The 12780-nt window shown below is 37.9% G+C and overlaps 1 pseudogene; it reads right to left on the bottom strand.

Moving 5' to 3' along the window:
• Positions 1-8916: 8916 nt before the first annotated feature.
• Positions 8917-10012, bottom strand: LOC136218427 (NADP-dependent malic enzyme-like; annotated as a pseudogene).
• Positions 10013-12780: the final 2768 nt, after the last annotated feature.

The raw sequence follows: 12780 nt of genomic DNA, 5'->3' as shown, positions 1-12780 counted from the left end.
AGGCGCTGTGACGAAGTGGAAGAGGTCAAACTGAGTGACCTCAGATTCCTTCTTTAGGACAATTCAACTCTGCATGATAACATGAAGATCATACATGAGTCTGTCTCTGAAGTCCAATCAGTTTCAAAGAAACTGAGAAAGGACATCACAACTATCCAGAACCAACTAAAGGTTCCAAATAAAAGAAACAGTCCTCTGAGAACTCAGTACCAAGGTACTCAGCAGAGATGGAATCCCCAGCGAAAAGTCCAGTGTGACTTTTGTGGGAAGAAAGGACACACCACTAAGGTGTGCTGGCACGCTCAGCACTGGGGTGCTGACAAGTCAGTGAAACATCCTAAACAGAAGGTCAGTTGTGACTTCTGTGGAAAGAATGGCCATATTGTCCATGTATGCCGCCATAAAATAAAATATGATGCTTTACCTGTTGCACCTAACAAGCAAGGACCCAAAAAGAATTGGGTACCTAAAAAGTAACTAGTTACAATGCAGGTAAGCCTGAGATGTGCTGAGAAGTCAAAGATGTGGTATGTTGACAGCGCATGCTCAAGGCATATGACGGGTGATGAAACTCAGTTCATCACGTTTGAGCGTAAACGAGGAGGGAGCGTAAGTTTTGGAGACAACAAGAAGGGTAAGATAGTAGGGTCAGGAACCATCGGAGGTAATCCTACTATTGAATCTGTCTCCCTAGTCAGCGGACTCAAATATAACTTACTCAGCGTAGCTCAGCTATGTGACAATGGGAGAAAAGTTATATTTGATGCTACTGGATGTAAAATATACGAGGGTAAAACAAATGAGTTAATCTTAACTGCCCCTCGCATAGATAATGTCTTTATGCTAGACTTAGAGAAAAAGTTTTCAAAAACTGTGTGCTTAGTATCAAAAGAAGAGAATTCCTGGCTATGGCACAGGAGACTTGGTCATGTAAGCATGGACCTCCTGGCCAAACTAGCAAGAAAGCAATTGGTTGAGGGACTGCCTGAACTTAAATTTGAAAAAGATCAATTATGCCACGCTTGCCAAGCTGGAAAACAAAACAAACAATCTTTTCACAGCAAAAATATTGTCTCAACTAAGCGTCCGTTAGAGTTACTACACTTGGATCTCTTCGGTCCAGTCCAGCCGCTGAGTCTGGGTGGAAGAAGATTTTCCTTGGCCATTGTAGATGACTTCTCTCGGTATAGAAAAATTTGGTCATTGTAGGATGAGACCTTTAAGACATTTTCAAATTTGGTTAGGAAAATTGAAAATGATAAAGACCTAAAATTAGCTCACATCCGTAGCGATAATGGTGGAGAATTCAAAAACCAAAAGTTTATTGAATTCTGTGAAGCCAGCGGCATTGACCACAATTTTTCTGCTCCTAGAACACCTCAACAAAATGGGGTTGTTGAAAGGACGAACAGAACTCTGGTTGAAATAGTCAGGACAATGCTGGATGAGCATAGGCTTCCAAAGTATTTTTAGGGAGAGGCTATTAACACAGCATGCTATATTCTTAATAGGGCTCTAGTTAGACCTATATTAAAGAAAACCCCATATGAACTTTGGAAAGGACGAAAGCCCAATATTGGATACTTTCGTGCCTTTGGCTGTAGATGTTTTATTTTAAATACCAAAGATAGCTTAGCAAAGTTTGATTCAAAAGCTGATGAGGCTATCTTTTTGGGCTACTCAACAAACAGCAAAGCATACAGAGTTTTTAATAAGCGAACTCAAGTTCTAGAAGAGTCAGTACATGTGGAGTTCGACGAAACTAACCCTGCAGGTAGATACCAGCCGCTGACCGAAGATGATCCACACTCAGTAACCGCTGACCAAGATCCAGCTACTGAGTCATTCATGAAAAGGCTGACCAAGAGTAAGAGTGAACCTAAGATTACTTTTACTGACCCATCTACTTCTGCAGAGATTGTTGAAACAGAAACAGCACAAGACATAAATCTACCTAAAGAGATAAGGATTCCTAGAGGGCACTCAGAAAGTGCGATCCTTGATTCTGCTGGGAATACCCTGATGACGAGGAATCAACTCAGGAAGTACCTCAGCAATGTTGCTTTCGTCTCAGTTCAGGAACCGAAGAATTTCGCTGAAGCTGAGTACGATGAATTCTGGGTGAACGCAATGCAAGAGGAGCTCGATCAATTCAGAAGAAACGATGTATGGGAGCTAGTGCCTCATCCAAAGAGTCAAAAGACCATTGGAACAAGATGGGTCTTCAGGAACAAGATGGATGAACAAGGGAATGTAGTCAGGCACAAAGCAAGGCTTGTAGCTCAGGGCTACAGTCAGCAAGAAGGTATTGACTACGGTGAGACCTTTGCCCCAGTGGCAAGGCTAGAGGCAATTAGAATTCTATGTGCATATGCATCTTACATGAACTTTAAATTATTCCAAATGGATGTCAAAAGTGCATTTCTTAATGGAGTTATAAACGAGGAGGTTTATGTTAATCAACCTCCAGGTTTTGAGGACCATAAATTCCCTAACCACGTTTATAAACTCAAAAAGGCTCTGTACGGCCTCAAGCAAGCACCACGTGCTTGGTATGAGAGGCTGACCAGTTTCCTGCTGACTAGAAATTACGTCAGGGGTAAAGCTGATACAACCTTATTCATTAAGAGAAAGGGTAAAGATACCTTCTGCTGGGAATACCCTGATGACGAGGAATCAACTCAGGAAGTACCTCAGCAATGTTGCTTTCGTCTCAGTTCAGGAACCGAAGAATTTCGCTGAAGCTGAGTACGATGAATTCTGGGTGAACGCAATGCAAGAGGAGCTCGATCAATTCAGAAGAAACGATGTATGGGAGCTAGTGCCTCATCCAAAGAGTCAAAAGACCATTGGAACAAGATGGGTCTTCAGGAACAAGATGGATGAACAAGGGAATGTAGTCAGGCACAAAGCAAGGCTTGTAGCTCAGGGCTACAGTCAGCAAGAAGGTATTGACTACGGTGAGACCTTTGCCCCAGTGGCAAGGCTAGAGGCAATTAGAATTCTATGTGCATATGCATCTTACATGAACTTTAAATTATTCCAAATGGATGTCAAAAGTGCATTTCTTAATGGAGTTATAAACGAGGAGGTTTATGTTAATCAACCTCCAGGTTTTGAGGACCATAAATTCCCTAACCACGTTTATAAACTCAAAAAGGCTCTGTACGGCCTCAAGCAAGCACCACGTGCTTGGTATGAGAGGCTGACCAGTTTCCTGCTGACTAGAAATTACGTCAGGGGTAAAGCTGATACAACCTTATTCATTAAGAGAAAGGGTAAAGATACCCTGCTGGCCCAAATTTATGTTGATGATATAATATTTGGTGCAACTAACGAATCAATGTGCAAGGAGTTTAGCAAACAAATGCAGACTGAGTTTGAAATGTCCATGATGGGAGAACTCAACTTCTTCCTCGGTCTTCACATTAAACAAGGAAAGAATGGCATCTTCATCAGTCAAGCCAAATATGCCAAGGAGATATTAAAGAAATATTACTTGGAGAATTGCAAGCCAATATCCACTCCTATGGGCACTGACATTGTCCTCTGTGCTGACGAGAATGGTAAGTCAGTAGACAGCAAATTATATCGAGGTATGATAGGCTCTCTACTTTACTTAACAGCCAGTAGACCGGACATTCAGTTTTCAGTATGCTACTGTGCTAGATATCAATCTAACCCTAAGGAATCTCATTACATTGCTGTAAAAAGAATCCTTAGATATTTGCAAAGCTCAGTGAACGCAGGTTTATGGTATCCCAATACTCATGATTTCACACTCATTGGATACACTGACGCTGACTATGGACGGGATAAACTGGAACGTAAAAGCACCTCTGGAGGATGTCACTTCTTAGGAAGCTGTCTTGTATAGCTGAAAGCATAATTCACGTTGTAAATAAACCAATTCTTCCTTCTATCTCCCTCTTTCTTCTACATGTTCTAATTCATGTAAATGGGTGATTCTTTACTAAAATGGCTTTCAATAATATGCTCAAAACGGTTTTCAAAACGAGAAAGAAAAGGTTTCGAATGAATTTTAAACTTAAAGAAATATGTGATTAGTCTGTTTGCGCCTAACATGCTAGTAGGAGGCCGATGGTTCAAAACCGGGCGATGTCGGGGTGCCTAGTAGCCTTTCTCTGGAAAGGAGCTAGCCTTCTCGGCTCGTACCCAAATTTCTCAAACCCTCACCGGTCTCCCGTAAGGGATCGGTGTTCATTTCCCATTCGTGGGTGGCGACTTTTCCATACTCCGAGCTCCGGCCCTGCCGAGCAGCTTGATTCGGCGATTGGTTACTTTCGGCGCCAATCACAACATCTGTCGTCAACGGTGTCCACCCCCCGGGTCTTCCGGGCGAGGCCGCGGCACCTACAAGCGCCTTACCGAGGAGTATCCATCATGTCCCACAGATGTATCAGAAGCTTGTTACAATGCATTATACCTCGTGAGAAATGACCTTTAAGGTCAGCCCCTCAAATTGCCATGGACACACTATAAGCCTCTAGCCTTGAAATTACCGATCTCCCTTCAGTGTGATCCCAACACTGTTTTACCAAATCAGTAAAACCAGCCTCATCCCTCTAGTGTCTGACCACGACGCTGATGTTGAGGGTCCCAAGTTAGTAAAATTGGATTATGATCAGAGTATCCTGAGAAAAGATTCGATAACACATGTTTATCAAATTGTTGTAGCCATCCTACCGACCCAAAGGCCCGATCAAGTTTTTCACGAACCCAGTTAGACGTTCCTCTCCCCCTTTCCAATGTAAAATGGCTTCCCATCAGCTGAAGCTCATGAATATTATTACTTTGTACCGCTTCTTGGAACCTATTTATTAAGTTGCAAGGATATGCTTGGCCCCCATCTTTTTCTTCCATTCCCAATAGGCAATTAAAGTCCCCAATAAAATAAACAGGAAGAATAGAAGCTTGATTGACCTTTGTTCACAACTCCCATGAATTTGCTGATGAAATCTCCAACTTGTTTACCAATGGCTTTAGACATACACCCCATTGGCAAGTCGAATATTTGTATCCACATAGGAGCAATGTTTAATTCAATGGTTGCAGGCGAGACTCCAGGTTTCCATTCTTCGAAAATCAGGATGGAATTATCGAACGCCCATGGACCTCCCTCAACTACCCTTTCTAGGTCGACTTGATGAAAAAACTCAAAAGAAGATAATTTGCTATCGAGTTCCTAAATCATAATTCCCATTTTGTCATCCAGATGTCGGGCATCCGATTTTTCATTGCCATAAAATTGATAGGTCGTTCAGTCAGAAAACGTCCCACCAATCGGAGGCCAGACTGCACCTCCGCCTCTGCCCGCTCGAAAGCTGGAAACTCCAGCAGAATGAGTTCCTTCACCGTTAGCCCTAAATCCTCTACCTCTCGCTCCATATAGTATATTCAATTTGATATTGGTAAGAAGAAAACAGGCAAAATGCAGATACGATCACGCAAACAACAATACCGTGAAGAGCACGGAACAAGAAAACCCTAACCCCAACGAGATGGAGAAAAACCCTAACTCCATATTAAGTCTCTGAACTTTTTCATTATGTTATTATTAATTAATTAATTTTTTTAATTTTGATTTTTTACTACATTTATAACTCATAAAAAAAGCCTCTAAAACACTTCTCTTCATTTCTCTCTGCTTCCGCTATTTTATATATAGAGTATATATTTATATATTTCTATTACTTTCGAATGTAGCCATATCATTAAACTTTATTTAACATTTTTTATTTTATTTTGCAAGTTGTTGAGGTATAATATTTTAATTAGAATGTTAATGAATTAATTAAATGTGCAAGTATGCACGTAGCTTGTTTGTATATTAATATCAGTTGATGCCGGCATATATACATGAAATCATTTTATTTGATTAAACAAAAGCAAACCATGCTGACACACACAGATCGACAAACAAACAAGTACATTTTATTTTCAAAGGATCTTTATTTGGAGTGAAGGAAGGAATCATTTCACTTTTGTATTTCAACTATGCGAATTGCTTCTTCCAACAACATGCAAATCAAAATCAATTATAAATACACATGTTCACCTCCTTCTTAATAAATATAATTGTGGATTAATTAACTATTTAATGTGTTTTTCTTAAAAGAAAAGATCATGTAGAATCAGAATACAAGGTTTGAACAATGAAATCTGAAAGATTGGTATGTCACTCTATCAATCATGACATAGAATAGGATACCCTTACAAGTTCATGGGGCAACACATATTTGCAGAACGACTAGCAAAAATGATACTAACATCATTAAACGAATAAATCAATCTATTACAATCATTAAGAACAAGGTCGTAGTAAGACCTGAAGGCATGTTGATTAAGATCTAAAACCACCACATCTACATCGGTTTCAACAAGACAGCCGTCCATACCCTTTTTGTTGAGCCAACTTAGAGCTTTCGGAATACACATAGCTTTCCCTACACGAGGCAAGAAATCACCCGCACAAGTTTGGAAAAAGCTCCACAAAACATGCTGGAGCAGTACTATAGCACCGCCCCTAAACCCAGCAGACCTGATCCCGAGATAATAGAGGCATCCATATTCAGTTTAAAGCGAGCTGGAGGAGGCCGTAACCAGCAAATCACACCCCGAGCAGACCCTATCCCACCTGAAACAACCTGAGCACAAACATTCATCCCCTTTTATTGAACATCCTGCCACTCCTTCAACCCAATGCATGCTAGACGAAAACAAACATATGCCGAATTCTTCTAAATACAATTATTTCTATTCAGCCACATATTCTACACAACCATAACCCACAAACATCAACTCCCAACACTAAATTTCGCAAGAATGAATTCCAACCAATCTTTAAAGCAGAGAAAAATTATACTTGGTTTGTTGATCCGGACAAGATCCAAGAGAACCCGAACTGAACATGGGTTGCCCAGTCCACGACAGTTCCAAGCCATGATACTCATGATGATGGGTGGATCTGTCCAGCAGAACCCGCATGTGACCCGTTTTTTGAACCCACTGCATTTTCCGTTGAAACTTCCGAAACTACCCCTCCTTCATTATTGTCCTCTATTCTTCTACGTTTAGAGTATATAATAACCACCCCATAAGTGGAAACAGAATTAATTGACTTTCCTTTTTCACCTTCCATAACATTTTCAAAATTCCCTCCACTTTCAACGTCAACTACCATATTAGTAATCTCACTAATTACTCATTGATTACCAGAATTCACTCCCCCATCATTGCTATTCCTAATTTTGGAATCACCGATTGGCTGATCGGAGAATCCATTGTCATTGGCCTGATTCTGTCGCCGCTCCTTCCACTAGCATCATTAACCAACCAGGGAGCACCCTTCACTAATTATTTCATACCGGTTTGAGCAAATCATTCTGATTCCATAAGGCCTCACCACTTTCCCATTCATAGCCTTATAGATCTTAGCACAATTAATCTCCGTATGATCAAGCATCCCACAGACAAAGCAAAAATGCTTTATACGCTCGTATTTAAAATCAATCCAGAACCAATCCCCATTGAGTCTTTTAAGCTTCATTCTCCTCATCAATGGTCGTCTGACATCCATAGAAACTCGAATACACATGTATTCTCTCCATATTCCCTAATAATTATTGGAATAAGAGTCGATGAACTTTCCCATGTGGTTACCAATAGGTTGGGCCACCTTCTCAGACATGCATCCATTGGGCAAATTGAAAGCTTGGATCCATATATTTATATGGAATAAAAGAACTTCTATCGGTAAATCATTTGCAGATAACTTTTAACAATAAAAAAAACTTATTATCAACACTCCAAGAGCCATGCTCAATAGCTCTCCTAATGTCAATCTCATGAAAAAATTGAAAAAGGAAAAGATTGGAATTGAGCGAACGAATGTAGACCCTCTTCCCTGGTTTCCACAACGAAGCAAGGAAATCCTTCATTGCGTGGAAATCCACATCCTTATCTGTTAAAAATCTTCCAACAAGACACCATCACATATCCACATTTGCCTTACTCAAATCTGCATCCTCCACCATAACACCACCTACTTCCTCATCTTCAATACTTAGATTAGCATAAGGGAATTCCAAATCACTAGAAAAAACCATTTGGAAGTAAGACAAAAACGAAGACACAAGACAAAACTTATCAAAAAGATAAGACAAAACTCAATTTGTCATAAAGCCAAGACACAAGTATTTAATGTGTTGCATCCAAAGATTATAGACTTAACAGAGTAACAATAAAATAAATTATAAAGTAATGTTTATTATTTTCAAAAGTTAATAAAACAAGTAAACACTTAACATATTGGCTTAAAAAGTCGATTAGTTTTTTGGGTTGGTAAAGTGTGTTGTTAGCATTTTGATTTTGATCAATAAAGTGACCAACTAAATTCTGTTATAATAATTTGTTAAAATTTAAAGTTAAAAAGTAAATAATGTACTACAAGAAAAATGCTGATCTGTTACAGAAAATTTAGTAGCAGATAACGAAATTCTGTAGCAGATGACGGTCAGCTACGGATCTCCTACAAACACCATTCTGTAGTAGAAAGGCTCGTAGGGGATTGTCTCCTATAGAAATTACGTTCTGTAGGAGAACTCTCCTACAGAAAGTCAGCTACAGAATGTTGTAGGAGACATTTCCTACAGACATTTTACTACTAAAATATCCGTAGGACATTTTTATCCATCTTTTTACAAAATATATTAATAAAAGCAATTTTGGATTGAAAGGAACTCTCTCTCTATGAAACTCTAAAACTTACACTTAAATAGCCTTCCTTGCTGGCTAACATTTAAATATTTTGAGTTACCAAAATGAGTCATATGAGTTGCAAGTAACAAGGCACCTAATAATATCAAAAAATGGTAAAACAAACAATAACACAAGTGAGCAAAAAAAGCAAAGTACTGGTTAACATAAAAACATTGTTGACCCTCGAGAGTTTAGGTACATAGTTAAATATCATGAGTACGTTCCAATATTTTTTATAGATGGGAAAGAATAAACAATAGATAAGTAAATTTATTATTTATCAGTTCCTTCTCCAGCAGTTTTGATTGTGAAGTTCAGAATCTCCTGGATCACTTGCTATAGCTTTTCTTCCTTAATCTTGAGCGAGCACTATGTCTTTTAAAGTAGAATAAACGGCTTCAAATCTCTCAATTGCCTATAAACAAGATACACACATTAAGAAACTGCCTCATATTTAAAGTTTTACTTGACAATTCTCCTATTGTTATATCAAATTCTCACCTCAGCTCTCTGCAAATTTCACAAGATCCTTAGGACGTGGAAGACGGGATGCCAGACCTATATATGAATTATTAGAGAAACTTGGTAAAAAAACAAGAAGCTCACCAAGTTCATATGCTATAGCAGCAACATCAGCAGCAATATTGGCTGATATCTTCCTGATGTTCGAAAATGGTGGGTATATCAGCCCCTTGTCGAAGTTCTCTGTTTACTTGCACTGCCAAACCTTCAGCTGATGCAACAACAAGAAATCGGACCAATCAAAATTAAAGTCTAGTGTTTCTTTCTTACTAATGGAGAGTTAAGTCTGCCTACTTACATGCTGCCAAAAACATGTCATCGTGCACATGAATTGCACCCGACATGATCAAACCCAAAACAAATCCAGGGAATATATAAGCATTGTTCGCCTGGAAAAACGTTTATGTAAGAATCAATAAGCCACGGCTACAATGAATTCCCGGAGAAAAATTATTTCAGGAGAAGGTCAAACCTGGCCAGGCACGAAAACTTTTCCATTGTATTCAACAGGATCAAACGGGCTTCCACTAGCATAAATAGCACGGCCTTGCAATCATGTGTGCTATTTCGTTATGTATGATCCTAATATCTGAAGCAACATTTGAGAGGATAAAAAATACGTTATCTCACTCCATGTATAAGCTTCTTAAGAAGTACACTCTGACTGTGAAGTAGGATTCGAGAGAGCAAGAATTAGTGGTTTATGCATTCAAATGCCAATGTATTTAGCCAGATAACATTCCAAGTCTATATTTTTGTGCATGGATTGTGGCTGTGTGTGTGAAGGTGAGCAGGAGAAAATGAACCTTGTTAAAGGATGCCATGGCCACAACGACCTCCTTTGTGTGTTTTTCCAACTTCAGACGATCCAATCAATACTGTTGGTTTGATGGCATGCAGAATCATAATATAAGGTTAGCCCGAAGGAAAAGAGTAACGGCCGACCCTAATAATAACTCATTGGAGTCAGTTAAACAACCGACTCTAATTATGCTTGATTTGTCAAGGTCAATTACAAAACTGGCGCTAATAATCCATTGATTACAGTACAGTAAGGAAGAAGATAATGAATGCTCGTATTTGAAACCACAAACACAAAGTGATGCATATTTGTTGGAGTGAAAGTCTGAAGTTCTGATTGATATATCAGGTTGTCTAGCAGGAAGAATTAAGAATTTGATGCTTGTATCTTAATCATATCCTAAGTTGTTACCCAGAATGTAATTCAAAGGAGGAGAGAAAGCTAGCTGTGTCCTATGAAAAATGCTTGCAGCAGTGCTCACTCAGTTGATCGTAAGTATTCATTTGGAACTATTGATAATAATCATAGAAAACAAGTACGCAATTCAAGGGAAACGAAAATCACAAAATTATGGAGATATTTTACTTCATTTTCTAATGCATTCTAAAGACAGTAATAAATCAAACTAAGCAAACCTTAACTATATTAGAGCCATATCATGCTTGGAATATCCCAAGCAATAAAATGCTGATCAAATCAAGTTAATCTCTAACTTACTCTATTACAAAATGCTCTTCTGAGAACTAAAGCATGTAAATTATTATGAATTTCATACAAAGTAATAACTACAAATTACAAGGCTCATATGCAAAAAATATTCAGCAAATTAACTACAAAACTTGAAACTAACAGGAGCTACCTTTTAGAGTTTCCAAATGAGTTGCTTTCTCTTTGCAAAATTTCATATGGAGGAGCCACTGTCACCCGCCACCACTGAGGTCTCATCATTTCTGTTCATCATCTATCGGGATCTACATATCTAAAATAAAAGAAAAAGATCAATCAGACCGCGATCTAAAGATGGGATTCAGAGAGAAAAGGATCGAATCAAAAAGAGAAGAAAGAAATAGATCAGAGATTCTCACGATTGTTAAAGGGCACAGATAGAAGAAGAAGAAGACGTAGAGAATGAGGTTTTGTTATATAGGATACTGTCATCATAGCCGTTGAAGTGGAATGGGTTCCATGGATGGAGGACTCTAGAGCTTCGGTTGGAAGGACTTGTAGAGAAAGGGGGAGGAGGCAGAGAAGCGCGGAAGATGAGATTGGGGGTAAATGCCCTAATTTCTAAAATTATGAATTTAAACTCCACTTTTTTCAAAACTAATCTGAACCCTCCACTTTAAGGAAGATCAATGGCTAAAGAAATCAAATCTTTGCGTCTTTTATGTAATTTTTTTTTGGTAGTACGTCTATTATGTAATTTAAGTACTAATCCTTAAATTATTAATTAAAAATAACAATATACCATATATTATATATTTAATTCTATAACAATGTAAAATATTGAAATATGAGTAACAAAGAGGTATGAAAAAAGATGGGAATGCCAAAATTGACCTAACTTGTTAATATTATGATAAAATTATTTTTGGTTCTTCGTATTAGAATAAAATTGTACTATTTTAAATACTATAAATAAAAGTACCTATATCTATCAATTTTTTTTTTTTTTTTTTTTTTCACATTATCCCTATTTCATTATTATTTTTTAACTCATACAAAATAAATATGTAGGAGAAACAAGTAATTTGTAGGAGATTTTAGATAATTTATGGAGGGAATCTTCCCTCCAACAATCTCCTACAAAATTTTCTATTCTGTAGGGGACCCCATAGGAGATCTCCTACAAAACACGTTTGTAGGTGAAAATGTAGCAGTTTACTATTTTTTCTACAGATATACATTTCGTAGCATGTTTCCGTAGTAGATTAGTATTTTTCTTTATAGTGATGTTAGTTTAAGAGATAAATCAACATTTAAGTAAAATAGAAAGGGTTAGAAAAGTAAATAAAAGAAGACATGACATGTGGGAGAAATGGAGAAGCATGTGATGATGGTTTGGTTTGGATTGGATTTTGATGATTTTGACCACACGTTGCTTGAATTAATATCATTAAATAGTTATTTGGAATATTAAAGCAGAACGTACCTAATCGAGGACTAAGTAGAGATTATCCCAAACACAAAAATCTATGAGCTTACCTTATAAAAAAATAACATATTTGGCATGAGAAAATTGGAACAATATGATTTACATAATAAAAAAGAAATAGAAAAAATAAAAATTATAATAGTGACAAACAGAAGCAGTATTGTTGTATTAGTATTAATACTATAAATTTAATTATTTTTGTCCAAATCCAAGCAAAGAAGCAGCAGTAAGAATAGAATATGATGGCTGGTGACTCCTTCCTTAACTCGATCAAGAACAATTCGCAACAATCGACTAAAAGTCCCTATGGAATGGAAACTAACTAAACTCCATAAGACTGTAAGCTAATTTCTATTGGCAAGGGAACGGGGTCCTCTTCTTCTCAAGCGCAAGCCTGCCATTTTCCGATTCCAACCCTCGTTTTCATCCAACCAAACCACAACTTTCACTTGGACTTTTTATTGCCGATATTGCACCACTGATACTTAAAAAAAAAAAAAACAAGGGATGAGTAAATTAC

Source organism: Euphorbia lathyris, chromosome 1, assembly GCF_963576675.1.
Source record: "Euphorbia lathyris chromosome 1, ddEupLath1.1, whole genome shotgun sequence".
Taxonomy (NCBI): domain Eukaryota; kingdom Viridiplantae; phylum Streptophyta; class Magnoliopsida; order Malpighiales; family Euphorbiaceae; genus Euphorbia; species Euphorbia lathyris.
The sequence above is the reverse complement of the archived record's forward strand: the minus strand, read 5'-3'. Positions and strand labels throughout refer to the sequence as shown.